Source organism: Pyrgilauda ruficollis, unplaced genomic scaffold, assembly GCF_017590135.1.
Source record: "Pyrgilauda ruficollis isolate IOZ18807 unplaced genomic scaffold, ASM1759013v1 scaffold57, whole genome shotgun sequence".
NCBI lineage: Eukaryota > Metazoa > Chordata > Aves > Passeriformes > Passeridae > Pyrgilauda > Pyrgilauda ruficollis.
The window spans coordinates 3390230-3416351 of record NW_024527377.1 but is presented as its reverse complement, the minus strand read 5'-3'; the positions used below and the strand labels follow the sequence as shown (position 1 = coordinate 3416351).

Below are 26122 nucleotides of genomic sequence, written 5' to 3'. Positions count from 1 at the left end.
CATAACAATGCATTTTTCCTTTGACAAGTGCTTATTTCATTTCATATAGTTGTCTAAATAGTTATCACACTGCTAATGTTTCAAGCCAGAAATTATTCCCCAGTGTGCCAGATCCAGACCTTCCAGTAATTTGTGTATGTAAATTTAGATTATTATTATTATTATGTTCACATGTAATACTACAGGTAACAAAATGAAAGAGCAGGTACAAATTATCTACATAAAAATCTGCATAAAATATTCACATAGAGAAACCTAATTTTTCTTGTTTGTAGAAATGTCTGAACATGTGAGATCTATTAATCAGTCTCACTAGTACCCTTACAGCTCATATTTATTGTGTGAATCCTAACACCATCTTCCAGTAGTTCATAAAATATGATCACTGTGAGGAGCTGAGCAGAATTCAGAACTGTATGATTATTTGGTTACTACTCTGGGTCTAAAATGTCTTTTTCTTTTTTTTCTCATTTGACAGGCAGCTCAACTATAGTGATCTGGGATTTAGCAGCTGATGGCTGTTCAGCACTGCAGGATGCTTTATGCAATTAGCAAAGTTAATAAAATGCTGGACAGGTGCCTTGTACTGGGGAAAAAGGCATTGTTCTTATTTGCTCAAGATCAAACAGTTATGTTACCTTGCTCCTTTTAAGAAAGCATTTATTCTAAAAATGGGATGAAATAAAGAATAGAATCAATTATTGACTTGTTACTGGTTGAATTTTACAATAAGTTTCCCTGTTTTCTGCTTCCAGGAAAATACAAGGACAATGCTTTCAGGAAACAACATCTACCTATTTGCAGAGGGGCACAGAAACAAAAAGTACACAGAAAAGGGCAAAGCCTGAAGAAGATTACCCTGGAATATGTGAGGAACAAGGTGGAGCCAGATCTGAACCATCTACCTTTAATAATGGGTGGAGGACAGGAAATATAAGAGAGGTCAGAGAGGAATAAGTCCACTGTTCCTCCTCTGTTTGACAGAGTTGATCCTTGGAAATCACACACTTATCAGCTTAACACCTGGAAAGACAGCAGAGAAACTCAGTCAGTGAGAGAGAGCTGGAAAGTATCTGTAGAACTGGGGGAGCAGAAAGCTCCTGCTGAGAGGGTGGCCATGAAGCACAAGAAAAGCAAGGAAAAGGTAAGTGTGAGAGTTTGCTTGTACCTCCACTGGAGAACTCCTCTGTTTAAGGTGAATGTTCTTCTGCATCTGCCCTTGAGGGAAAACTAAACTGGGTAGTTCTCTGTGAAGTAATTTCTGTGTTGTTTTAAAGGAAGATTGGAAGTCTAAGTGAGAGCCTGTAATTATGATGGGCTTGTTTTTAAAATTAAAAAAAAAAAAAAAAAAAAAAAAAAAAACAAAAACCAAAACATTTAAAGAAAAGAGCTTGAAAGAGAGATTGCAGAGTCAGTCTGTCAGGTTGCTTGTCCTCTGTTTCAAGTCATGTTGTTCCAGGTTGTATTGCCTTTGTGCTTCCCTCACCTCTTCTATATTTATATCCTTCTAAGAAAAGATTCTACTATAGCTGAAGGGAAAATGGAGGAAAAGATAGTCTTAGCTTCTTTGTCCCCATCTTGCCTCCTAAGCCATCCACTGCAGAGGCAGGTGCTCTCAGGGAACACACACAGCTGCCTGTGACACTACACCTTCCCCATGCCTTCAGCTCTGGGACCAGAACTGAATCAAGAACAAAAAGCAGACATTAAAAATAGTGTCTGGAAGACCAGCATCACTTATATCTCTGTGATTGTGTTGGATTCTCTGTCTCCTGAGCAGACATGGGCATGTTCCAGAGTGAGCAAAACTCCAAGGAGGCCCGGCTGAAGGCAAACTAAGGATGCTCCATGTCCTGCCCAGCTTGTGAAACCCTCTGTCTGTTTTGGTCCCTTAGAAATCTGCAGAGCACAGGTGTGAAAACAAGGAGCATTTTACTGTTCCTGCTGAGGCAAAGGCAGAGCTCCTCGTGCTGAGACCAGAATTAATGCTGATGTAGCTCCAGACTCTGCACAGAGCCACCCCTTTACCCTTTCCATAGGTCCAAAGTGGTTCTCTGTTCACAGGTGTCACCTAGGTACCACTGGTAAATATGAAATGGGAGCATGACTATTGTTGTGGGCTCAGGCTGAGAAGTTTGTAATTGCTTGAAAGAGCTGTAGTCTCTTGCCTTCACTGAAATTGATAAGAGCTGGTGGATTAATTGATTAAGACCCTGGACTGGGCAGGACAGAATCTCTTTTGGGGATGGGGGAGCTGAATTCCAACCTGCACTTTGTGTTAACAAGCAGAACTGCCCATCCCCATAGACACTGCCCAAGCTGATAGAAGTACAGATGTGTCAGCTGTCTGTGGCTCCCCTCTGCAGCCCTGGGCTGAAAGAATTCCCTAATCCTGCTTTATCTGAAGTATTTACACACCTCGTAGTGTCCAGGTGTCAGCAGGAATGGCATGGCTGGGTTTCAGCTTTGAGTCATGGGGTGAAAGCAGTGTGGTCTGGGGCCTGTAGTGACTAGAAATCATTACCTTGTGTTGGCTGCTTGTCCTCTACAAGATGAATTTGTGGGCTTGATCCATTTTCCTCACAGAGATGCATAAAACGCCCACACATCTGACTTGTATTAGCATGTCCTTATTGGCAATTTCCCTAAAGACAAACCAAGCTGGGGAGAACTGGGGTTTTTTAACCATCTGCAGCTCACCTGGCCCATGGAGAGCACAGGTACAGCGGGGGAGCTGCACAGGGGGTGCAGGTCCTGCTCAGCCGGCCAGGACATCCTCTGCTGCTGAGCTCCTGGTCAATAACAAGGTCCTTCCTTCCCCAGTGTGTGCAATAACCTTTCCATCCTGCAAGCGCGGTGTTTCATCCTCTCTGGCTACAGGCAGCCCAGTTAAGCCCATGCTCTCTGAGGACACACACTTTAAGAAATAAGTAAATAATCTTTGTCCCTCATCTTCACCTGCTGTGAGCCAAAAGAATCGCAGGTGTCTGAACGCGGGTTCTCGGGAGCGGGGCCCCGGCCATGCGGGGTCCCCAGGGCAGAGCCCGGGCGCGGTGTCGGGGGCGGCCCCGGCTCTGCGGAGCCGGCGGGGGCAGCGCACGGCACCGCGCGGGGGGATTCGATCAGCGCGGCTGCCAAAGCCAATTATCGGGGAGAGGACGATATAATTATATTAGGGAACATCTGTACTTCATTAAAAGCCCTCGCGGGGCGGATTACGCGCCCGGCCGCGTTACACACAGGCGCTTCCAGCCTCTCCTCGCCCCCGTTCCGCGCACGGCCGCCGCCAGCCCCGCTCCGGCAGCTGCGCCGCCCCGGGGCCGCGCCCGGCTCCGGCTCCGCGCCGCCCCCCGCCCCGGGCGGCTGCACCTGCCCCCGCGGCCGGGCCCCCCGCCCGCCGGGAGCCCATCCTATCCCATCCCATCCCATCCCATCCGAACCCATCCCATCCCAGCGCGGCGCGGCGGGCAGGCGGCGCTCTGCGGCCGGGCTGTGCGGGGCTCCGGGGCGGCGCGCTCCGCTCTTCCTCCTCCTCCTCATCCTCCTCCTCCGCGGCGGCGGCGGCGCCGGGCAGATGCGGCGGATCGCGGGGCGGCTGTGGCCCGCAGCGGGGTCCCGTCCCCCCGCCGCCCCGATGGACGGCAGCGGGGGCAGCAGCAGCAGCAGCCGCGCGTAGCTCGGTGAGTGCCGGTCCGTCCCCTGCCCGCGCCCTGCCCGCACGGCGCTGCCGCAGCCGCGGGTGCCGCTCCTCTGCCGCGCTCCTTCTCTCCGACCAAAAATCACCCCCGGCCCGGCGCCCCACGCGTGCTGGCGGCGGGCCCGGCTGGCGGCGGCGCCGGGGCTGGGCTGCGGAGACCGGCTCTGCCACCTGCTCCCCGCGGCGGCTCCGGCCCCGGCTCCGGCCCCGGCTCCCCTCGGGGCTGCGGGAGCGCCGCCGGTGCTGCCTGCCGCCGGACGGGGCTTGGGGAGCGCTCCCCGCTCCTGCCGCGCCAGCGTCCTGCCCTCCTCTGTCGGGAGTCCCGGGCTCGGGGTGCAGTTGGGCTCCCGAGCATTTGTTTCCGGGTAGGACTTTACCGCTATCAATTTTGGAGTTATTTTGTTTCAGTGAATTTGATTTAAATTGACCCAGCGGCTGTGAGAAGCTGAGAGGAGAATGTCAGTTTGAGGATGGTTTTCTTTACCTTACATTTAAAGATCTCTCCCTGTGTATCCGGTTATGATTTCTTTTTACAAAATAATTTTGTTGTGCTCTATTAACTCCTGGAGTTTAACAGTCCTCCAAGACAGACAGGCTTGTTAGAGGCTGAAAGAATCAGCTCCAAGGCGCAGACAGTGCCCTTGGTCGTAACAGGTGCAGCGTGCATATTCTTATGAACAATGAAATGGTTTCAGCATTCAGGTTTATTTGTATGCTCTGCGTTTCTGTGACTCTGGAGAAATTGTCATGCTGTGTTATGTCAAAGATGTGCTTACGGCGTGAGCGTGTCCGCAGTACCCAATTAGCAGGGCAGGGGAGCAGCTGCACAGACCTCCTCAGCCCGTGGTGGCTTTGATGCCCGCGGCATTCCTGGTGACATCGCATAGCCTCGGGTGTTTTGGTGGCTGTTTGAGGACCCACACTGGGCACTGCTCCCTCTGGCACAGCATTAAACACTGGGAGATGACGAGGAAAAAGAGAAGTGCAGAGGAGGAACCATTTATGCTTTGATTGTATTCTCTAGACTTGATGGTCCCTGCCCATGTGTTGAGTAGGGTGGTGATGGCACATCATATGATGTTACTGAAACCTGAAATACTGACATTTGTATTACACAGGAGAAATTTCCTGGGCATGTATTTTCCAGATAAAGAGATAGTTATTGTTTTAGTGGCTTCCTGGGCTCTTTATTTAAGGCAAATGCCCAGAGTGACACTACAGTTGGGAATTGGCTTAAAAGGAGTCACCAAAGAGTTAGAGGTGTAGATCAGGAGGAAGTTAGACTGGAATTTAATTATTGTTCTCAAACCAGTGTAGCTGAAAAGGTGTATCCAGCAGTCCTTGCCCAGGTTCAGCTCTTGCTGTGGGATACCTGTGCTCTGTGCTGCAGCCAGTGGCACCTCATTCCTGGAGGTGTGTCTGCCCTTCTGAGCGCTGAAAAATGCCCCTTGCTGCTGCTCTGTTTCCCAGGACTCTTTTAATCTCACTGTTTTGTTAGGGATGGGAGAAGGGGTGAGCTGCCTTTGAGGGATGGGGAGGATGACTTGGTACAGGAGTGAGGATGGGGAGTGCATTTCTTTGTTACACTCTGGCTCTTTGTGTACTTCAACGAAGAAGTGCTAGAGCAAAAGAAGAGTCAAGGCTCTAGCCAGGGGAAAGTGCTGGTAATGAAGTCCTGGGTGATATTAATGGAGGCTCTGAACAAAGCAAAGGCACCAGAGATGTCTGAGAGGTCTGAGCTTATTGTGAGAGATCCCTACACTGCACAGGCTTGGAGTTATGCCTTTGTAGCTTACCCCATCATAGGATACAGTGCTTCCTCCTCCAGGAAACTGGTGAAAGAAAGTAATGAAGCTGTCATGTGGAGCTGTCAGCCCTCTCCAGAGGGCCTCCCCAGCGGTGGGGTCTGCCAGGTCATGCTGATAACTGCAACAGCAGTGAACTTTGTGTTGCTTTGTAGAGTCTGCAAACCTTGGGACAGCAAAGTGTCTTGCAAAGGAGGTGGAGAAATGTAACCAGGATTCCTTGTGGTGTCTTAACTTCCCTTGGACTTCTTACAGCCTCACCCAACATTCTAATTCCATCCCTCACGGCAGGTGAAGGTAGGGATTTGTTCTGCCTCCTTTGAGTCAGGGCATTTTGTGTAGTTGTAATTCAGCCAAACAAGGAAGATAAACACCTTGTTAACCATTTGTAAGGTGTGACTAGTACAGCTCCCTCTGGTTTATTAAGGTAAAAGTGCTGTGTACTGTTAAAATACAATGCACTTCTCAAAAAGCCTTTACTTAAGAAAATGGCTCTTTTATACCATCAAGTCAATTTCATATAATGATGTTTGGTTGAAAATATTTACAACATTTTAAAATCAAATTTTAGGACAGTAATCTTGAGGGGTTCTTTAAAAATCCTTAGAAATAATTAGCAGTCTTATTTAACTTCTTGGACAATTTATGTTGGTGAGAGAGTGCTTTGTCCGTTTCACATCGCTGGCAAAACGTGATGTTGCTGTGAGTAAGCTGGATAATGTTTATGGCTCTGCCACAGCAGTGAAGCTCTGCATAGTGGCCCTTTGGTTGCCTGAGGCTTTTCTTGCTATACATGCTTGTTTAGCAGGGTTTGAAAATCATCTCTGGGAGCCAGCTATATGTTTATGCTGCAGATGCTCGTCTGGCCAGGGCTGTGTCCAGGCTGCAGCTGTGGCCGTAGCTGGAAGTGCTCTGCTCTGCAGGAGTGTCTGACTGCCTGGAGCTCGCTGCATCCTGACACTGCAGGTCCCTGCTCTCGCTCTGCCGAGCTCACCCGCACCAGAGGAGCTCCGTCCTCTCTCCACAGACCTGATCCATCTGCAGGAAAGGGCTCAGGATGAGCAGGTCAGGGTGGGGCTGGTGCAGGAGCAGAGACTCCTGGACACTCTGATTTGGCAGACTGGTAAGCCATTAGCTAGCCCAGGAGTTTAGCAGGATGTAAATTGAGTTTGATGCTTCAGAGAGTGAGGATGTGAGAGCAGCATGTGCTGAAAATGAACAAGGCTTTAAGGGGGTTCCATTCCTTTTGCTCAGTATTGTTCCTTTCTGATACAGTTATAAGATGCTTTCTAGGTGTTGCTGAAGGCATATGGAACTTCTGAGGACTGGGTGGCAGTGCCTGTCCTCTGAGGAAAGCCTCTTCTCCTACAATAGACAGTTAATAAATGAATGCATTCTTTTGTGACTATAAATTCCTAGTCAGAAGTTCAAATCTGTGTGGTGAATTTCTTAATTAATTTCATTTATTCTGTTTTCTGATTTCCTTGCTCAAGGACTGCTCTGTGTGTGTAAGAATAGTAGGTCACATGCTCTGGGATGCTTCTTTCAAATATCACCATGCTGGTTATTTTAGAAAGGTTTTGTCTAAGCAAACTCATTCTGGACACTTTTCCCACCTGCAGGTTTCCTGAGGGATGCAAAAGCTTAGCAGGTGTATACTGAAGGCTTTTCCTTTGCTGGCCAAATGTTTGCTCATGTCCTAAATATAACTTCTGGGAATTTGTGTTTGTTTTGGAGCTGGGGAGCACTTTTCTCTTTTACTCTCTTTATAGATTCAGAGAATTTAAGCATATGATTAACATTAAACATGTGAATATTCTCCGCGGACTCATTTTTTGGATCAAAGGCAGAGTGCTCAGTCTGTTGAGAGGATGGAGCCCACAACCACTAAATGCAGGGAGCTGATCTGCTGCTGTGCTTGTCTGAAAGAAGTATATGATATGAGTGCTTTGGATTTATGTCTGTCTGTGCCCCAAATCCCTCTGCTAACTGCTGTCTTGATGTTGCTTATCTACAAAGTGCTTACAAGCATTAACAAACCTTTGTGGTGCTGCTGAGACGTGCTGTTATCCCCCTTTTCCATAAGGCAATGCTGAGAGAGTTTGGTGATCTCCCGAGACCACTGTGGGTTATGGACAAAGCTGGGCATTGAACGAGGGGCTGTGAATTCCCAGCCTGGAAGGGGCAGCAGCACAGCTCTCTGGCAGTACTGGCTGCAACATTGCCATCTCTCACGCTGCCAGAATGCTTCCCAGATTTCCATCCTGACACAGAAGCTTCTCATGTCATCTGCTGGATCAGGCTGCAATGCAAAATTCAGCCTGTCTGCAGGAGTGAGCAGTGGCCTGTTAAGGGAAGGAATCTCAGAGTGAATTGTGTCCGTGCTGGCTCTCAGCCTTGCTGGATGCTACAGGCAGAGCTGATGCGTCAAGAATCCTCTAATCTGAGCTTAGAGAAAAGGGAATTTTTCCATCTTCTCTAAGTACAGTGATTCTTGATTTCTTCCTGATTTAAAAATACTCGTAGTGCCTCTACCAAGCAGGGAGCCCGAGTCCATGTGTATAAATATAGAAACACTAGGTGTGTGTGCCTATAAGCTGGCAAATGAATCAGTTTCCAAATCTGAACTTGGCGTGGTGTCACTTTTGGCTCCGAGGTGGTTGTTTTTAATCTTCCTGGTTTTATTGTGCTTCACTTGCTTAAATTAGAAGAATTTCTTGAAAGAGAATGGGCAAAATTCAAACATGGAAGCACATGCTTTGCACCGTGCTTGTGCAGAGGTGAGAGGCCAGTGCCTGCCTCCCTCCCTTGCCCCTGGTCCATGAGTCCCTCCTGGACCACTGCAGGATTCCAGGACACTGGGAAACTCTGGTGGCCAGGCAGGCTTATGCTGGGTCCAGCAATAAGGCTGTGCTGTGACAAAGGCAAGGTTCTGTGTTTGTTGAATATTTCCTTTAGGAAATGCAATTCATCAAAATCCAGTGCTCTGCAATATAAGTCTGGTGACAAACTTGCACCAATTCTCAAGTTTTCCACAAGACAGCAATCTGCTGTACCTGCACACACAAACATGTGAGGGACAGACAAGCCCTAATTGGGAATTTATTACCTTTATGTGCTGGGTGAATGAACCATCCTGAGCTTTTGCATATACATAATGGCATCTTTCCTTTTATCTTCTGTAGAGAACCTGTGTTCTTCTGAACTAATGTTCCCTTCCATAAATGACCCAATCAGCCTTCATCACTGCTTGTTAGATCAGAAACTTATTAGTTAATAGCAGTGCTGTTCTTCCTTTTAGTCCCTTCTACAGCTAAGCTCATGGCATTTACAGGCAGACTTGTTAGTCATTAATATTCTTTGTATTCTTCATCTTTGGCTTCAGAAGAGAAGGCCTTTCATCTTTTGCCTTGCTTTGTTTTTTAGAAGAAGCCCAGTTTGACTGGAGGAAAAAAGAAACCAAAAAAACATTTCTCTACTGCTTTCTTACAAGCTTCCAAGCAGTCTCCCCTGCTGACTTGTACTTTTGCAGTAGACAAACATTGACTTTGTTTTCACAGAATATAGCTGATTTTTTTTTTTTCTAGTTTGCCTTTTTGGTTATGCCTCAGTAGCTTGACAGGACTGGATTAATTAGTCAATGACTGCATCTTTTGCTGAAATTCTCATTCTTTATTCAAATTTTCCATCAGGTTTATTATACCTGAAATCAAGCTGGTGTAGAAAGAACGTAAGCACGTGTCTAAATTTAGCAAAATTGTGAAGGGTTTCCCTAGTCTGGAGACTAAAAGATTACTGAGATTGATCTGTGGATTCTTGTTCTTTTCTTTAAAAGAAACCCAAATGCTGATACCCAGAAATGTGTTTTAAGTCTGTGCACTGAGGGTGACATGAGCGTGGGCAGGTAGGATAGCAAATCGTGTTTCTCAGATGGGGAAGGCTTTCTTAACATCACTAAATTCTCACTACTTGCAAGTGGTCAAATCCTTTGCTAATCTGCAGTGCTAACTAAAATGAAAATACAGAGAACAGCATTTGTTGTCTGTGATCACATGAAATCTCACACCTCATTTCTGAAGAGCAGGATCAAAAGACAAAAAACTTCGTGCCTGAGCTATGTGTTTTGTTCTTGAGGTTTGTTAAATGCTTTTTTTGAGTGTGCCAGTAGTTCATATCCATTCTGCTCAGGTTTCCTCACTCCCAGCTCTGATGCGGTGCACATCACAGTGTGATCATTAAGTGTGATTACTGCATTTTTGACCTATTTAAAAGTGTCTGGCTGTGAAATTCCAAAGATTCTAATTTAAGCTATAAAACAGATTATTAATGTGCCGCCGCTTACACATTTCATGGCTCATTTCCTGATTACAGCAGTTTTGAACGTGTACGTGTAGGCTGTTCCAATGCATGTGTATAAACATCCTACACCATGTTCAGCCTGGTCACCTGGCTCAGGGATCATGTTCCACAGCTTAAAAACAAATAGAAGAGGAAGCCACAAGTGCAGGAAGTTGGGATGTTCCACATTGGTGCTGTTGAAAGGCCTGATGCTTTCTGCAGGGCTGGAGCTCAGCACAGGGTGTAGGAAGGGGGATCATGCAGGGTATGGAAGCTGGGCAGGAATGTCTTCAGACAGTCCCCTGCTGTGCCCTGTGGACTGGAGAAGGTCCCTGAAAGCATCAGGGATCCGTGGCTGTCCCTGGAGTGCTGCCAGGAGACTTCAGCTGTACTGAAACTGGAACACAGACAAGATGCTGAGTGTAGTCAGTAGATCTGCAGAGAGCAAAGATGACTGTTGAGATCTGCAGTCTTTTCCATCACTTCATTCAAATCTGTCAGCTTGTTCATGGAACTGAAACTCTGCAGACCCTCCCTATTTGGGAGCAGAAAGAATTTGGGGTTATGGTTATGTGGGTCACTTATGATTCACCATTAGGATGAGCCAGCCTGGAATAATTCACCAGGGTTTCAGGTGCAACTGCAAACAGTGGGTCCAATAGAGAAATTCAGGTAGGAAGATCACGAGCAGGTGAAAGTGTTGTAGAAAATATCCTGCGAGGCACTTCCGTGCTGCTACATTGAGTCTTCTCCTGCTGAGGGCATAAAGGAAAGCTTGTGTTGCTGTGTTTTGTAGGATTAATTACGTGCTGAAAACTGCACCTGGAGATTTCTCTCTGGGCTGGGAACATGTGTAAAGCTAGGTGTGTGACTGGCTGAGTTTGGTGCTTTGTTCCAGAAGGGCTGGACCTGGTCCTACATGAGCTGCCAGATACGGATATCTCCTCTGTGTGAGATTAGCAGTGATTTTGTACAAGTTTCAGATGCAGGATGAAAGCAAGGTCTGGAGAAGGTGTGATGCTCTGTATCAGGGTGGAATTTGTGCTTCTGCTCCTGGCATGTGCACACACTAAACAGCATTTCAGTGTTATTGCTTCAGAACTTTATGAAGACAGAGTTGCTGCCATTTGTTCCTCAGTTGCTGGAACTGATTTGGATCCTTTGGATCCTTCTGTCTTTCTCCCAACTGGAAGGTTGGTAGCAGAGCTGGCTGAGCCCTGGTGGAAGGTATAATTGCACAGTGTACACAGCTGGGAGAGCAGCAGCTTGTCGTTTGCAGTTGTCTTATTTCTTAATGTGGTGTAGTAAATTATAAATGTACACAAACACCTACGGAGTGTTTCATTCATGAGCTGCCAGACTGCAGTGTGCTTTTTGAAAGTGCTGGTTTGGGGGTTGTTTTTGTTTTGTGAGATAATTTCATTATCTGATACCAGGCATTTCCTAAAAGTAAATGGATCACATGAGGACTCTGTCCATTAGTGATTGTGCTGATAAAAATTTGGGTGTTTTTTTTTTTATTTTTCGTTCCATAAAAGACCTTCTGTACCACAGCCTTTTTATGCTTTATGGCAGTTATTAGCTGTTACCAGGTCATTTTAGGAAGGTCATTATTTGCTGATGGGGGAGCTGTGGGGCTTAGAAGCATATGCCACAACCTCCTGTAGGCCAACAGAAGTATTTGAAAGTATAGATTTGTTAGGAAAATGTGCAGGAGGGTTGTATAAGTATAAATAGGGATGGTTACTGGGAGTCCCTCTTGTGGCATTTCTCACATGCCTCTCCTCCGGGCTGCAGCAGTGCTAACAGCGATCCCATTTGTGTATTAAAGCAAGGATCTTCTGAAGTGGAACCACAAATGACAGCAGAATTAGGATTAAAGGGCGGTCAGCACTGACGGCAAGCCCAACATAACATACAAGCCTGGCTGCAGTTGGGAGAATGTGCCCATCTAATAAGCAGCTTAACTTGGTGTATTACTGTGGAATAGAAAGAACCATGGAATATGTGATGTGAATAGTAGGCTGGATTTCCCTGTCACTTCATATTTATGTTCCTGGGTTCACCAGGGTTACTTCTGAATTGCACCCAAGGGATTGAGAGGTGGATTTCCACTTCTCAACACCATTCTTTTTAATCTGGAAACTACTATAATTTATTTGGTTTAGCCCTAGATTTGAAGTTTTCCTATCAGATAAAGTGTGTGTTAAATATCTTAGCAGTAACACTTAATTGGTCCAAATGTTTGAATTTTCTAGTTCAGCTGCTAACTGTTCCAACTTCATCCAACTCTGTTGAAGGAAAGGGGCATTGTTCCTTTCTCATTAATAACAGTTGAATCGGGCCATTAAAGGCCAATTCCAGGAGAAATATTAGCAAATACTGAGGCTCGATCCACAGCTCTTTGCAGTCAATAAATCAGCAATTGCTGTCTACACAATAGCAGGTCTAGCAGGGTTTGAGTGTCTTCGAGATTGAGAGCCCTCGTCTTGAGTATTGCTTAAGTTTCCTGAAATCAGTTAAATTGAGATAAATTGAGATAAACCAGTGACTTCTTCATGTCTGTTGGAGTTGCTCAAAATTTATGTTCCTCACTGAGAACAGACTGTGCTCTGCTGTGGGTTGGGGAAGGTGGAAACTTTTTCCCTTGAACTGTAAATAGCCTGCTGCATATTTGTATTCTGAAGGTGTTCAACCAGCCACTGAAACTGTATTTCCAAATTGCCTTAAATCACTTCCTGAAGGTTTCTGTTACAGGTATCCAGGTTTTACCTTTTGTAGGCTTTTACATGTGTGAAGTTTCCTTTTAAGATTGTTGTGTCTCCCTCCCCTCCCGTCAGGATTCTTCTTTACAGCCACATCTCAGGGGTATGTTGAGGAAAGAAAAGCCTGTTGGTACCAGGCTGCATGTTTGTGTGTTTCAGCAAAGACCACAGGAAACCGGAGGTTCTCTCCTGCACACCTTCCATCCTGATGTTTTGACAAGCCCCATTTAAAAGCTCTTATGGCAAGTGATTTTTATGAGCACGTGTGGAGGGGAATGTGCAAAGATGGTAGGGACTGGAAGAAGCATGACAACTGCTTTGTGTTAGCTGATCTGTGTTCGGAGGAACAAATGGTGCATTGAGATGACAAATGGAGCAGCAGAGGTGCAGCTGGGCACTTCCATGGCAGGGGCACCGCCAGGCAGCTCCATGGAAGGAGTTTGGAGTCGATAGAAACAATTTTCTATTAGCTTTGAGCTTTCTGATGAATTAATGATATAATTCTCATTGATTTAATTAAATCAGATTCCAAGGGCTTGATTTGCAGAGTTTTCTGGTAGTAGTTTTATAACTCGGTGGACAAATAAATGGCCTTGATTTTCTTGCTGGCTGGGTGGGGTGTCTGGTGGTAATTACTGCATTTATCAAAGTGTCCTTTCATGCTGGAGACAGGCTGGTTTCCACTTGTGATAGCCAGAAACAGGGACAGTGAGATTCTGGGACTCTCCAGTGGCTGCTGTGTGATGATGGGTCAGGGCTCAGGAGTTAAGTGCTGGCACCCTAAAAGCCAGACTGGTCCCACGTGTTGTGCATCGCTCATCCTCTGGGCCACACGGTGCCTTTGTCCTTCCTGGGGAGGGCAAACAAACCCTGCACTGCTCCCTGCCCCAGCTACTGCTGCCACCAATTAAAGCTCCAGTGCAAAGATTTGAGGTTTTGGTGCCATCCCAGCTTGGCTTTTCACCTGGTGAGACAATGTGCAATATCACATTGCTCTAATTGGTTTTGGTTTCTCTCACGCGAGTTTGAATGTGCATTGGCTTTTGTCAGGAGATCAGGAAGGAATTAAAGCTTCATTCTACTTAATTGTTCCTCAACAGTTCAATCATGACAAAATTGCTCCACCCCAGCTAGTAAAATAACACTTAAGAAGACTTAATTAGAGTCAATATCTGAATTTTATTTATATGTATCTTTTTATTTCAACTAATTACTGTGTTGAGTAACAAGTTTAATAAGAGCAGCTTGTAAGATGAATGACAATAAAAACAGGGGAAGAAGAGAATTCATGGGCTTTTTCCTGTAAGAGGACTGGGGGAATTTGTACCCATGGGTTAGACTTGCAAAGCCTCCAACCCTCCCCTATTAGTATTTTTTTCTTTAAAACAAACATGCTGTCAGCACAAGTCACCACGTCTTGGAAAGGGTCGTTTACCTTTCATAAAATATAATAAAGGCCTGTATAAATACTCCCCATATGCTGCTGCTGGATTATATTAGTGAAATATGTCAGTGTTTGTGGCATGTGCAGCCCCGTGTTTCATGGCACCGCTTGAAAAATGAAAGACATTCATGTGAGTTATTTGGGAGACAGTGACAAACCTATTTGGCCAAGCAGGGTCCTGAAGGGAGCCTTTCCAAGGTCCTGAAGGGAGCATTTCCAGGGTCCTGAAGGGAGCGTTTCCAGGCTTCCAGCAGAGGCAGAGTGTGTGACCAAGCATTCCCAGCGCCGGGAGAGCTTCACCCGAGTGCTGCTGGAGGATGGATGGCTGTGGGGCTTCCCAGTTTGCTGGGGCTTCCCAGTGTGACCTGTGGGACCAAGTTACAGGCACCAAGCAGATGGCCATGAAGATCTTTTCTGCATGGCTTCCAGATATCTGAAAGCAGCGTGGTTGTTTTGTTTTGTTTTGGGTTGGTTTTTTTGACAGTTTATGTGCTGTTGGGTCTCTACTATACCTTGGTATTTCTTAGCCATGTTTTACTGAGCTTCTTGGATAATCTGTGTGTTGCCAAGTTGTGCTGCAGAGCTCAGCAGACACAGCAGAATCCAAGGCTGTGGTCAACCTCTAAAGCAATGTAGATTTCCACCTGACAGTGCTGGCTGGAGCAGGTTGCACCTCTGTACAGCTGGTGCCCCGTTCTGCCGGGTGCAGATGTTTGCATTGGTGACCAGAGTTGGTTTTTTGAGCCAGAAGAGCAGGGGTGCTCAGGGACAAGCTGGGTTTGGATTTGGGGAGCCAAGGAGAAGGTTACCCCAGCCACCCCTCCTGCTGAAGCTGTTGTGCTCTGCCTTCCCCATCCAATACAACAGGGACAACTGGTAGTAAAGAGCAAGCAAGAAGCAGCTTCTGACTGCATCTTCTTATGATTTTATCTAGTCTCTGAGCCTTCACTGTATTATCTCCTTAAATCTCTGTGCCTGACACTTTTGCTTTAGCACAGTTGAATGTATTAGTGTCCTGGGTTGTAAAAGAAAAGCGTGTGCTGCAAGCTTCCATAGGCTTCCTGGGAGGGCTTGGAGTAAATCTACCAACGTGCAGCTGCCCGCTTCAATTCTCCCTTTTCATGCAGCTCTTTTTTTTAGCAGTGAACTATTGCAAGGATAAGTTTCTATATGCAAATTTGAGATTAAACCTTTTGTGTTTCTAGCATTTTCTGTCTGAGCTGCTCAAAGAGTGGCTGCAGGTTCCCAGCTTTGGGCTCTGGCTGTGCAAATGCCCCAGCTGAGGGTAGGGAGTGTTGCTGCATTCCAGGCTCAGGTTCCTGGGACAGTGAGTGACAGGATTGATAAAACCCGGGGGTAGGTGATTTGTACTGCAGGCAGCAGCAGCACAAGGTGGGGGCTCTTTTGGTTAATGAATATTGAACTGCTCCTGTCTAACAGCAAGTTGTGTCGTGCTCTGCAAATGAGCATCTCTGCAAGAGGCTGAGCTGCAGGCAGGGGGGGCTGCTTGGGAATTCATTAATTCCTGTCTGGGTGATGAGTGTGCTCCAAACGGGGCTCTGCTGGTCACCCAACAGTTGGTGCCATGCAACATGACTTTTTCTCTTTTTCAGTTGTTCAGTTCTAATTATTTTCCTCTCAAAAATCTTTACTCAGAGTTGGATGCTTTTCTCTGGATGCTTTTCTCTAGCTGCCCACATTGCATTTTCTGCATGACAATGTCCTCAAAGAATTGATGTAATAAATTTGTGCACTCGGCAGTCCCTAAATTCAGCTCTATTTGTGGCAGGAGTTCCAAAGGGCAAATGCATCTCAGAAGCATTGTGACTGCTGCATGAAATGGTAATTGTAATGCATGGAAGATCAGCTGCTGATTTATTTTTATTAGTGCAGATGAAAATTACTATGATGTTTCAAGTAGGGCGTAAAATAATATCTTTCATCTTATTCCAGCAGGAATATTAACTTCACATTTTGTATTTCTTTTCTTTCCCAAACCACTGAAAATGCTTAGTATGTGATTTGAGTGTCTGTTCTATCATGTTTATAGGATGTAAAGGAAGGTTTCTCCTTTTTTTTTCATGCTCATAATAGGAAAAGTGTATTTTGATTTGTTGTTTTTTTATATAGTATAGAAGTTCCAGCTCCTTTGATCAGAAAAGTCTCAGTTTTTAAGCAGAAATGTGCATTTATCCCCATAGACACATTGGGGAATACTTTTCCAAACAGGTCACTGCAGGTGAATTCAATTTAAAATCCACCTGGAGTCAAACATTTGCCATCAGCAGGAACACCTGGGCAGCCATGGCTTGTGGGAGGGACAGTTTCTGCTCTTGGTTTCCTACAGGTCAGAACCAATTTGTTCCTGGAGACTCCATAGATACACAAGTAGTTCCTGGGAAGGCTGACTGTAAACTGAGGTTCTGAGCAGTGTCTGCGTGCTGGAGTCTCCCCTTGTGGAGTTTCCCAGCTGCAGGGAGGATAAGCCTTTGTGGACTTCAGCTGTGCCCTGTCTGTGCAGGTTCTTCTGCTGCCCATGTCCATGCCTGGGGGAGGTTGGCAGCATGAAAGCAGCGCTGGAAGTGGAAAGCAGTGCTCCTTCCTGGTGCCACTTCAGGGCTGGCACCTGGAGAGGTGAGGGGCACGATGTGTGCCAGCTGCTCCAGCACCGCTGCGCGCTGTGCTGCTGCTGCACAGCCCAGGTCCTTCTGGGAGTGTTGGCTGAGGCACTGGCCAAACATCCCTGGAGAAAGCGTGGTGATTGTGCCAGCATGCCTCAGTACTCCTGCTCTGAGCTACCAAAACAGGAGGGTAAGCAGAGCTGTGAATAACTGAGGGTTTTCATCCCTAGATAAGTTAACAAAAACATGGTTGTGGGCAGGCCAGGACTTCATACCAGCATGTGAGGACATGAATGTGTGTTTCTGTCAGGTTCTGTCACATTCTCCTGTCTCTGAGTGCTGCTGTGAGAGCATTAGGTAGCAGTGGTGTTTCAGGGGGGTTAATTGCTAGTCTAAATAGCATTGTGAGGAAAATTGTAAAAGGCCTTGAAGAGAATATTAAAGGATTCAAGTATTGCTTAAAGCATTAACAGAAGATGCACATGTAGGTGTGTGCATGCATGTGTGTAATTGACAAAGCAAAGCCTTTGAATTGGAAATCATTGGTACAGAAATACAGTTAAGGGTTTAGAATGGACTTAGTTCAAACAGCCATAGGGAGAAGTCAGCAGTAAAAAGATGTATGATAAGGTATTCACTTCTTTATCAATATATTGATTATACTGAAGGTGGAGTGTGTGCAGAGATGGGTCTTCTGGTAGGAGAGGAAAATGTATTTTAGGAAATGGGAAAAGTCACTGAAAGTGCTGTGAGACGTTCTTAATACATCTTTCTAAAAGTTTGGAGAGGATCCCTGTGAGTTCTGCTCTGTGTTGCAGGAAGTTGAAGACTGTCCTGTGTCTGGGAAAAGCTTTGCACAGGTGAAGAAATTGGTGTGGTCTAAGACTCCACAGGTATAAGAGAAGGAAAGTAATGATATGAAAATATTTATAGTGGCAGGAAATTGTACACTGCTGAAGTGACACTTCTGCTGTGAATAATTTTCCATAATGAAAGTCAAGAGATGGGCATCCTGGTGAGTTGACTTTGACTCTGTAGTGAGAGTGCTCAGAGGTGTTCCTGAGGCTGCCAGGTTGGTGCTTATTATTCCATACAACAACTCAAATATCTGTTATCAGTAGCACACAGTGTGCTAAGGGTGATGATCAGCTGGCCTGGAGAGTGAGCACCTGGAGTTGTGTGGCCAAGATGTTTTCTATCCCAAGTGCCTTACCTGCCCTGGAGCCCTCTGAGCGTTCCCTCATCTGGACTGAGCACTCTGTGGGTGTAAACACTCTGTGTAGGCAAACTTTGGGGAGGAATTTGGAGGAAGTGGCTTTGGGAGTGTTACAGGTTGAGCTGGGCAGAGGCAGATAACCCACACTGCACTTGTGCCTGGTCTGTCTGCTGCTGACCTTGTCAGTGATGCCCCTGCCCTCTCCCAGCAGGGTTAGGGTGTCTGGGGGCTGTGATGGAAAGCTGCCATGGCTGTGTGCTCCGGAGTGAAGTGGAAGCAGGTGTCCATTGGTGGGCTCCACCACTTCTGTTTGCTCCAGCCGGGCGCTCACCCACCTGCTGCTGGTGCCCGAGGCCACTGTGGGTTTCTGCCCAGTGCTGGGGATGCTGAGCCTGTCCTGTCCACGCCCTGCAGTGGGCACACTGCACAAATGCTGTTAACCCCATCCCACTGTGGCTCACTGTTCCCATGAAGGTACACAGTGGCCCCCAGGTAGTGGCAGTGTGAGATGTGATGTCTGTGCAGTGCAGGGTTTGGGGCCAGTTCATTGCTTTATACTGCAGAGCATAAACCTGCCCCAAGAGCCTTCTGGTCACAGGAGGCAGCTCATCCCTGTCTCCTGAGCTTTTGTTAAACCAATAGGCTGAGCTACTGTGGGTTTTTTTTACTACTAAGTGCTAAATCTTTGAATGTACCAGCTCCTGTAGGAGGTATTGGTATTTTTAAGGATTGCTTGGTTTCCGCTTGCAAATACACAGCTTGTATTCCTGGATGAAGATATTCTTGGAATACTTCAGCGTGAACCCTCCAGTGGGCAATCTTTTATTCCAGAATAATGGGCCTTTGTCCAATTTAACATAATGTACTTTGGAAGTGGAAGCCTGTCGTTTGTTGCACAGGAAATGCACTCATTTACCAAATCTCATTAATTAACTGGCACCTATTTAAGGGAAGTCTCTTCTCTCATGTAGTGTTTAAAACCTCATCTATCATAAAAGTAGCTCTTTAGTTTTTTAGATTTCATCTTTGGTTTTACAGATGATTCCTTCTGCATATTAAAAGTAATTTTCTGCTGTTCCTTGTTATGAAAAAGGGACCTCAGCCTTGAGAATTGCAGTTTAAGCTGCCCAGAGTTGTGTGGCAGCTCTGTGCTTGCTGCCAGAAGCTGGGACTGTGCTCAGGACACTGCGTCTCTGCCGTTCGACATCATCTTCTACGTGATGAAAAACTAAAGTAGCTATTTTTTTATTCTGTGTCTAGCCCCCACCACTTCTGAAAGGTGCAGTATTAATCTTCTGGCTGCCAATCCACAGAGCTTTGCCCACAGCAGAGACATCCAGCAGTGCCTGCACTGCACCAACTGTGTCAGACAAACCTCGTCACCTCTCCTCAGTGGGCTCTGTAGAAATAACTGTGCAGATGCTTCTCCTCAGCCACCTCATCTTTGCTCCTTCCCTTGCCTCACTTTGTCATTTCCAGGTCACTTCCCTTGCCTTTGTCAGCATGTTTAGCCTTGCTCCGTGTAGGCACTGCCCCCAGGAGCACTGTCATGCATACTAAATCCACGGCTGGGGCCACGGTGTGGAGTGGCCCATCCATTTGGGAGTGAAATACAGCCATAGGGAAGAACAGGCAAGAGGCAAGCTGCTGACCTTCTGGGGGTCAGCTCTGGGCAGCCACACAGGCACCTTCTGCTGTCCTGCCAGAGTCAGGGTGCCAGGGTGGCCCTTGTGCAGGTGGGTGCACTGCTTCTGCCACCCCTGGCTGCTCTGACTTCTCTTCAGTGGTGCCTGAGCCAATCTATTTCAGTAATGCAATTATTCACATTGAGCTTAATCAATGAGCCACAGAGCAATCTACTGGTGGCTCCAATCAGTGGAATTACTCAGAAGGATCAAGATGAGCTGCTCTTTGTGAAAATGAAGCTGTCGTTCACACAGAAATGAGTTCAAGGGAGCCCTGTTCTTTATGCAGGGCATGCTGTGACTCAGAGCACCTGGCCTTGGAAGTCCTTGCCTTGCTGTAATGTAGGAGTAGGGGTCTGTGCATGTTTGGGAGGATGAGGATTCCTATGCAGAAGGGCCAGGGTGGTAACCTTACAGAGGGAATAGGAATAAAGGGCTGCAGAGAACCCTGCAGTTTGCTGTCTGCCTGCCAGCAGCACCAGTGCAGTGAAAAAAAGATTATTTCAATGGGGCCCAGCTGAGTGTCTTGAGGACAGTGTGGCACAGCCCAGACAGTGATCACTGCCTGAGGGGGAAGTTTGTGCAGCTGTCCAGCTGTGAGCTGCTGTGTCTGGTACCTGCTGGCATGAGCCTGCTGTCCCCATGCAAGTATCCCTTACACCTTCAGCATCAGCCACTGAACTCTCAGCGTGTGGGCAGCTCCTCCTGCCTCTCACATGTGCTCGTCCTTCCAAAGGACAAGAATCCATGGAGGGTTTCAGGGAGTGAGGAGGGATTTGGTGTGAAAGCTGGCACTCCTCTGTGCTTGGCAGGACTTTGTCCAGGCTCACAGCTGGACGAGGGGAGGCCAGATGTGCGCCGCTGTCTGAGCGTGCCTCGGCGCAGCTGTGGGAGCAACCCTGCAGATTGTCAGCCCCGTGCTGGGATTTTTATGTGCACAGCTCTGCCCTCACTGGTTATGTGTTCCTCTGCAAACCTGCCTGTGTCTGCTGACTAGACCCAAAATCCCACAGCGCTGTCTCCTCCCCCACATGTGCTGGATGCTCACTGAGAGCGTGGCTTGAAGGTTTTACCCTGCCCGTGAACTGATGCCAAAAGGGAGTCTCTTCCCTCTTTTGGAGCTGTGAATCTTCTCCCTCTCCCTTGCCTCAGGTTGCAGGTTGTGGGACTGACAGCAGCAGCGCTCATCCTGTGGGCAGTGTGTGCTTTTGCTAAGGGGCAGGGCAGCCCTTGGAGGGGTTTGTACCTTTCTGTGTTTTCGTTCTCTGCTACATCAACAGACTGAACATCCCCATCCCACTTTCTGCCAGCTGCTGTCTATTGCAAGGAGAGCAACAGGCAGCAGTGGGAGAGCAGGCTCTCTCCTTCACTCTTTGCACAGTCACACCACATAATGTTTAACATCCAAATGCTGTCTTGCCTACTTCTTACCTTGGATGTGACTGCAAGTGGAAACTGCTGAGCTTTAATATGATTAATTTTGAGTTCTGAGTATGAAAATGCAGCCACAAATAGCTGTTTGGCTCTATAAAGCTGAAATGTTGGGTGCATGTAATGATTATTTATTGTCAGACTCTTAATCTGGCTGGGGTAAGTGAGAAGCTGGTGGTGAGATCCAAATATTTCCATACTTTCAGAGACCTCAGTTCCCAAGTTGGAGATTAGGCCCAAATATTCATGGTGATCCTTCCCAAAATGACACTCCCTGCCCATCACTGGGCCTTCAGCTCGAGTTCTTGAGTTCAGTTCCTGTCCCTGGTCATCCCATGCTGTCCTGCAGAGGTAAGGGGGAGACAAATCTGAAGGCATTTTGAATTGCCAGAGCCATTTGTATCTTGTGTATTTGAAATCTAGCTGGGGAGAAGAGTTTGTTCTATTACTGTTACTTTATGGTATTGGTTTGGGTGTTTGGACAGTTTTCGTGCTTTATTTGTAATCTTCTCCATAGATGTTTATGTGATACTGAAAACCTAGTCTAGGATTCCTGCTGCTCAGTAAAAATAAAGGCAAAATTGAAAACCATCCAGTTGGATCCAGTTTTTCAGCTCAGTTCAGATCCCTGATTAGGGAACCCAAAATGTGGATGAGAAAGCCAAAGTGCACAAGTAACCCATGTCTCCAAGACCCCAGGCTGTCTCTGAGCACGTCTCTGGCATTGCTGTTCCCCTTGATTTATAGAGTAAGCATGGCAATATTGTGATACACGTTGGCAAAATGGTAACTTCTCGTGGCAGCCTCTGCAGGCTTCAGGCATCAGTTCAGCAAAACCACAGAACCATCTGAGCAGCTCCACCTCTGCTGGATGGGACGTTTATATGTTTACTAAATTTTGAGCACATGAGTAGCTTTGTTGGCTGCTGCATTTTGAAGCACACATTTAAATGATTTACTGACCTGGGGCCTACATGCAGATGTGAATATTAAAAATTAAAATTAAAGCATCCAGTCCAGATTGTGAATGTGAAGTATATGTTTTCAAGGCAGTCTTGAGGATTTAGGCAAACATTTTCCATTAAGTTTGATGGAATATACATGCCTTAACTCCTATAGACTGCTTTGAAAATCATCAAGTGTTGCAGTGTGAAGCCCTAAATGCTGGATGTCTTTGCATGGAAAGTTCTCAGCTCTGAGGATCTTGTAACATCTCCTGGTCACTGTTTTGCATCAGGATCTCACTGTCCTTGTCACACTGTGTTGCCAGCCCCTGCAATTTTATCTTTAGCTTCATGGTACTTAGTTAGTTTTATCTTAAAATAACAATTCCTCATCCTGATCAGTACAGTTTCACTTTCTAGTCCTATTTCTACTTAGCATGTGTTGCAGGGTGTGATGAACGTTTACAGCCTTTAAATTCCTGAGGGAAGCACTTGAAACACTTGACAGCATTAACCATAAGCACTCTTATGGTTAGGGAATAGGAATTTGATAGACTTGTGCATGTGTTTTTAAGTCTCAAGGCTTTAACATCAGCCTCCTGACCTGTTGCATTGCTGGGGGAGCATTTGGTGCCAATCTGGCACATGCAGCTTCACAACCTCCCACGTGGGCATCAACCAGACATGGGCACTGGGACTCTGGGTCTGTCCTGCTGTGTTTTAGCATGAAGCTCAGCTGGATGACTCTCCTGCCTGTCTTTCTGGAAAGCACTTGCAGTTGTCCCAGCTTCTCACAGCTCTGCTTTCTTTATAGTGGTGCTCCAGGGACTCCAGATTGGTGCAGCAAATGTAATTTCTGTGTGCTATTTGTAGAACTGCTTTGGTTTTTTGGAGGTAAAACTGTTTTCCTTCAACTCTGCCTTTTGTTCGTAGGCACAGTGCTTGAGGCAGAGCGTTTCATTAAAGATTTATGTAAAGCAGGGGCTGGTCTCTGAAGCAGGAGGATGAAGCTGTGCTTCAGAATGCTAATGCAGAGCTGGAGCAGTTTGAGACGTGCATAATGCACCACCGGTTGGCACGAGCTGGTGTCTCATCCAGGAGAGGGAAACTTGCACCATGGTGATCTTTGCCACCCCGTAACTTGGAGGATCATTCACATTTCAGTGTGGATGAGGAAACAGAAACATCCTGCAGGCAGGCCCTGCTGGGAGCCCTGAGAGTGAACAGGCTGGGAGGGGTGAAGGGGGTTTGGCTCCAGAGCAGCCACTGCACTGAGCTCCGTTTGTTGGAAGGAAACCACAGCCATGTGATTTTGTTCTCTCTCTGCCCCAACCTCCCTTTTCCAGCTGGCATGAGCAGAATGTGGAGGTGAAGCTTGGCTTGTGTTTCCTTCACTGAAATCTCTCTGATAACTTCTGCAGTGGCTGGAATGTGTGGAGAGTGGTCTTTCTTCTGTCCCTGGTTCCCCAGTGGTAGGGAATCCAGGGAGTCTGCCAAACATTGAGACACTTGTGAAAATGTACAAGTGCACCCAGAAGCACGGGTGTGAGTGGCTTCACCGAGTACCTGGCAGCTGCTGCAGTGCTGCTGGAATCCTGCCTTGTGGGAGAGCAAGCGTGTTCCTACAGAGCTGGGAGCAGGGACTGTCCCAGCCCCATCCCCAGCAGCTTGTGCAGAGCCAAGCAGCCTCTGGCAGCACTAACCAGATATCTCAGAGCATATGGAGCTTCCCCTGGGCTCACAGTTGTGCACAGGGACCCGCAGTGCTGCTGGCTGCTCATGGCAGGTGCAGCTCCTGTTCCCCACTCTGCAGGCAGAGCTCCTTCCTGTCAGGAGGCACCCAAAGCTCCAAGGGACCTGCCAGCCTTCAGCCACGCTTTAATGTATTGCTGAGCTGTTTCTTTGGATGTAAAGGCACAGGAAATGGGGCTTGTATTCATGGAAATGTAATTATGTATGTTGTGTAAACTAACTAGTAAAAGTAATTCTGGAATTCGTAACAGGACAAGATTTGAATACTTATTAAGGAAAACAATAGCAGTTGCTGTGTGGGTTGGAATAAACATCTTTATCCAATAGGAAAGGCTGTGTTACCCCATCCTCCTTTATAGCCCTGGCAGCTGGAAATGACCATCCTGCAGGCCTTGTGTGGGAGGATTTGGCAAATGTGGTTCTGGATCGTCCCTGCTGTGTGGAGATCCTGCAAGTTACAAGATAAAAGACTGGATGGAACAAGCTTGCCTGCACAGGCAGTGCCCTTCCAGCTAGTCTCCTGAAGATAGGATCTATATAAAGACAGATCTCCTGAAGATAGGCTCTATATATCCCTTCAAAGTCATTCATGGAGAGCCATGATAACATGGAAATCTCTTGGGCTGTCTCCTTCTGCAGCAGCTCCAGCTGGGCTCACAGGCCAGACTGCTGCATTGAGTGTGTGAGAAGCAAATGCTGCTGGAGGACTCTGCTTGCACAGGGTGCTGGTGGTGAACAGCCTTGTCAAGGGATGGATGGGGTAGGGTTTGACTTGAGACTGAAATTTCAGCCAGAGCAGCTCAAGTGTGAAACAGCCCCAAGTTGGAGAGCCCAAAGGTGTGTTTGGTCCTTGCAGTGTGAGCTCCCAACTTCCATCAGCTGTATGAAGCAGTTGCACTCCCTGTCACTGGCCTGTCAGACCCAGGACTGATTGGTTTCACTAATTTCACCAGGTACCTGAATTAATACAGCAGACTGCGACACTGTCATTTGCAGTTTGTTTTGAGGCAAGGCTGTCATAAATTGGGAAGTCCAGTTCCAGTCCTCCTCACATCGGTCATCTGCATGGAGGACACCAGAACACACCTAGAGAAACACCTGGTGGTTCTTGCTCTGCATTTGCCAGAGACAGGTAACGCCAGCTGATAGCTTTTATAGGGAAAGTTCTGAGAAGCTCGAGTTATTCTGGTGCAAATCAACTTGTTTGCAATGTGAGTAGAGCTAAAGATTGGCCACTGTTGTTAATCCTAAGCAAGGGATAGTGGATTGTGGAATACAAATTGAAAAAAAACCCCAAATCTGTTTCTTCATTTTTGTGGTCTCAATTTTTGAGCAGTGCCTGTGATGTAGGACAGGTGAATGTCACCTGGCTTACCTGTTGTGTCTTCAGCAATGAATTCAGGCAGCCATCAGCTTCCAGTGACTTTCAGCATCTCTGCAAACAAGCACTGGAAGTGGCTTTGCTGATGTACAGACAATGTCAGATCTAGAAAGAACAGGTTGGCAGTGTCAAGTTGTTGTTTCCCAGCTTTGGAGGACAGGGTATACTTGAAATAAATCTATCAGGTAGGATTTCAAATTGGCCAGGGCTGTAAGTAACAGTTTATTGAGCTTATTTATTATGTGGCACCTAGGAAATGAAATGGAGAATGTCAAGTGCTTTCAACACCAGCCAGCACAGTTTAATGCCCCCTCCCCCTTACTTGGAAGCTCTGTCTTGGCTTCGTGCCGGAAGCATATTATTGTAATAAAACACATTCACATTCTAGGTGGTAAATGGAATTTACCCAATAATTAAAACTAGAAATAAAATAAGTTCATTCATCATCTTCATTCCCAGCATAGCTGACATTCTTACCACTATATATGGTATAAAAATGTGCACCTTGGGTTTTTTAGCTGTTCATGGTGTAATGACCAAATCCATCTGTGAGAGTCTTGGGAATTGAAGCTGAAGCAAAACCACACAAAAGCTAGATCTGAGCAGTTCCCATAAAGGATGTTTCCACAGTCTCTTCTCCTGAATTTGGACTTTGGCCCGGGCTGAAGCCCATCTTCCTTCCAGACTGCTGGTTGTTGCCATTGTACAAAGACAGAGCAGCCTCAAGTTCCTCAGCTGAGCAACCATCTGTCTGCCCTCCCACACAGACACCTGAAGATGAGATAATGTTGAGAAGAAAACAAATAATTTAAGTAATTTTAAAGCCTCCAGTGCATCTTTCTGCAATCTTTAAAATTTCCAATATATTTTTTAATGTGTTAATAGGATAGATATGTTCTTAGAGGTTAAATTTGCTTGTTACATTAGAAATATGCATTCAGTTTGATGGAGTTGTTTCATAATTGTGCAAAAGGTCTGTGCAAATGCACAAATGAGTTGGATTCAGTCCTGAGGGCCAGCAGCCCTTCTGCAAACCTGGGATG

At 46.6% G+C, this 26122-nt stretch overlaps 1 protein-coding gene across 1 annotated transcript in view; it reads left to right on the top strand.

Annotated features, from left to right (window-relative positions):
• The first annotated feature begins 3501 nt into the window (after window positions 1-3501).
• Window positions 3502-26122, top strand: part of RASGEF1C (RasGEF domain family member 1C) — a 72224-nt gene continuing 49603 nt past the window's right edge. The window contains exon 1 of the mRNA XM_041482095.1: window positions 3502-3680. The gene's annotated coding sequence lies outside the window, so the exon portion shown is untranslated. The remainder of the gene's footprint in view (window positions 3681-26122) is intronic.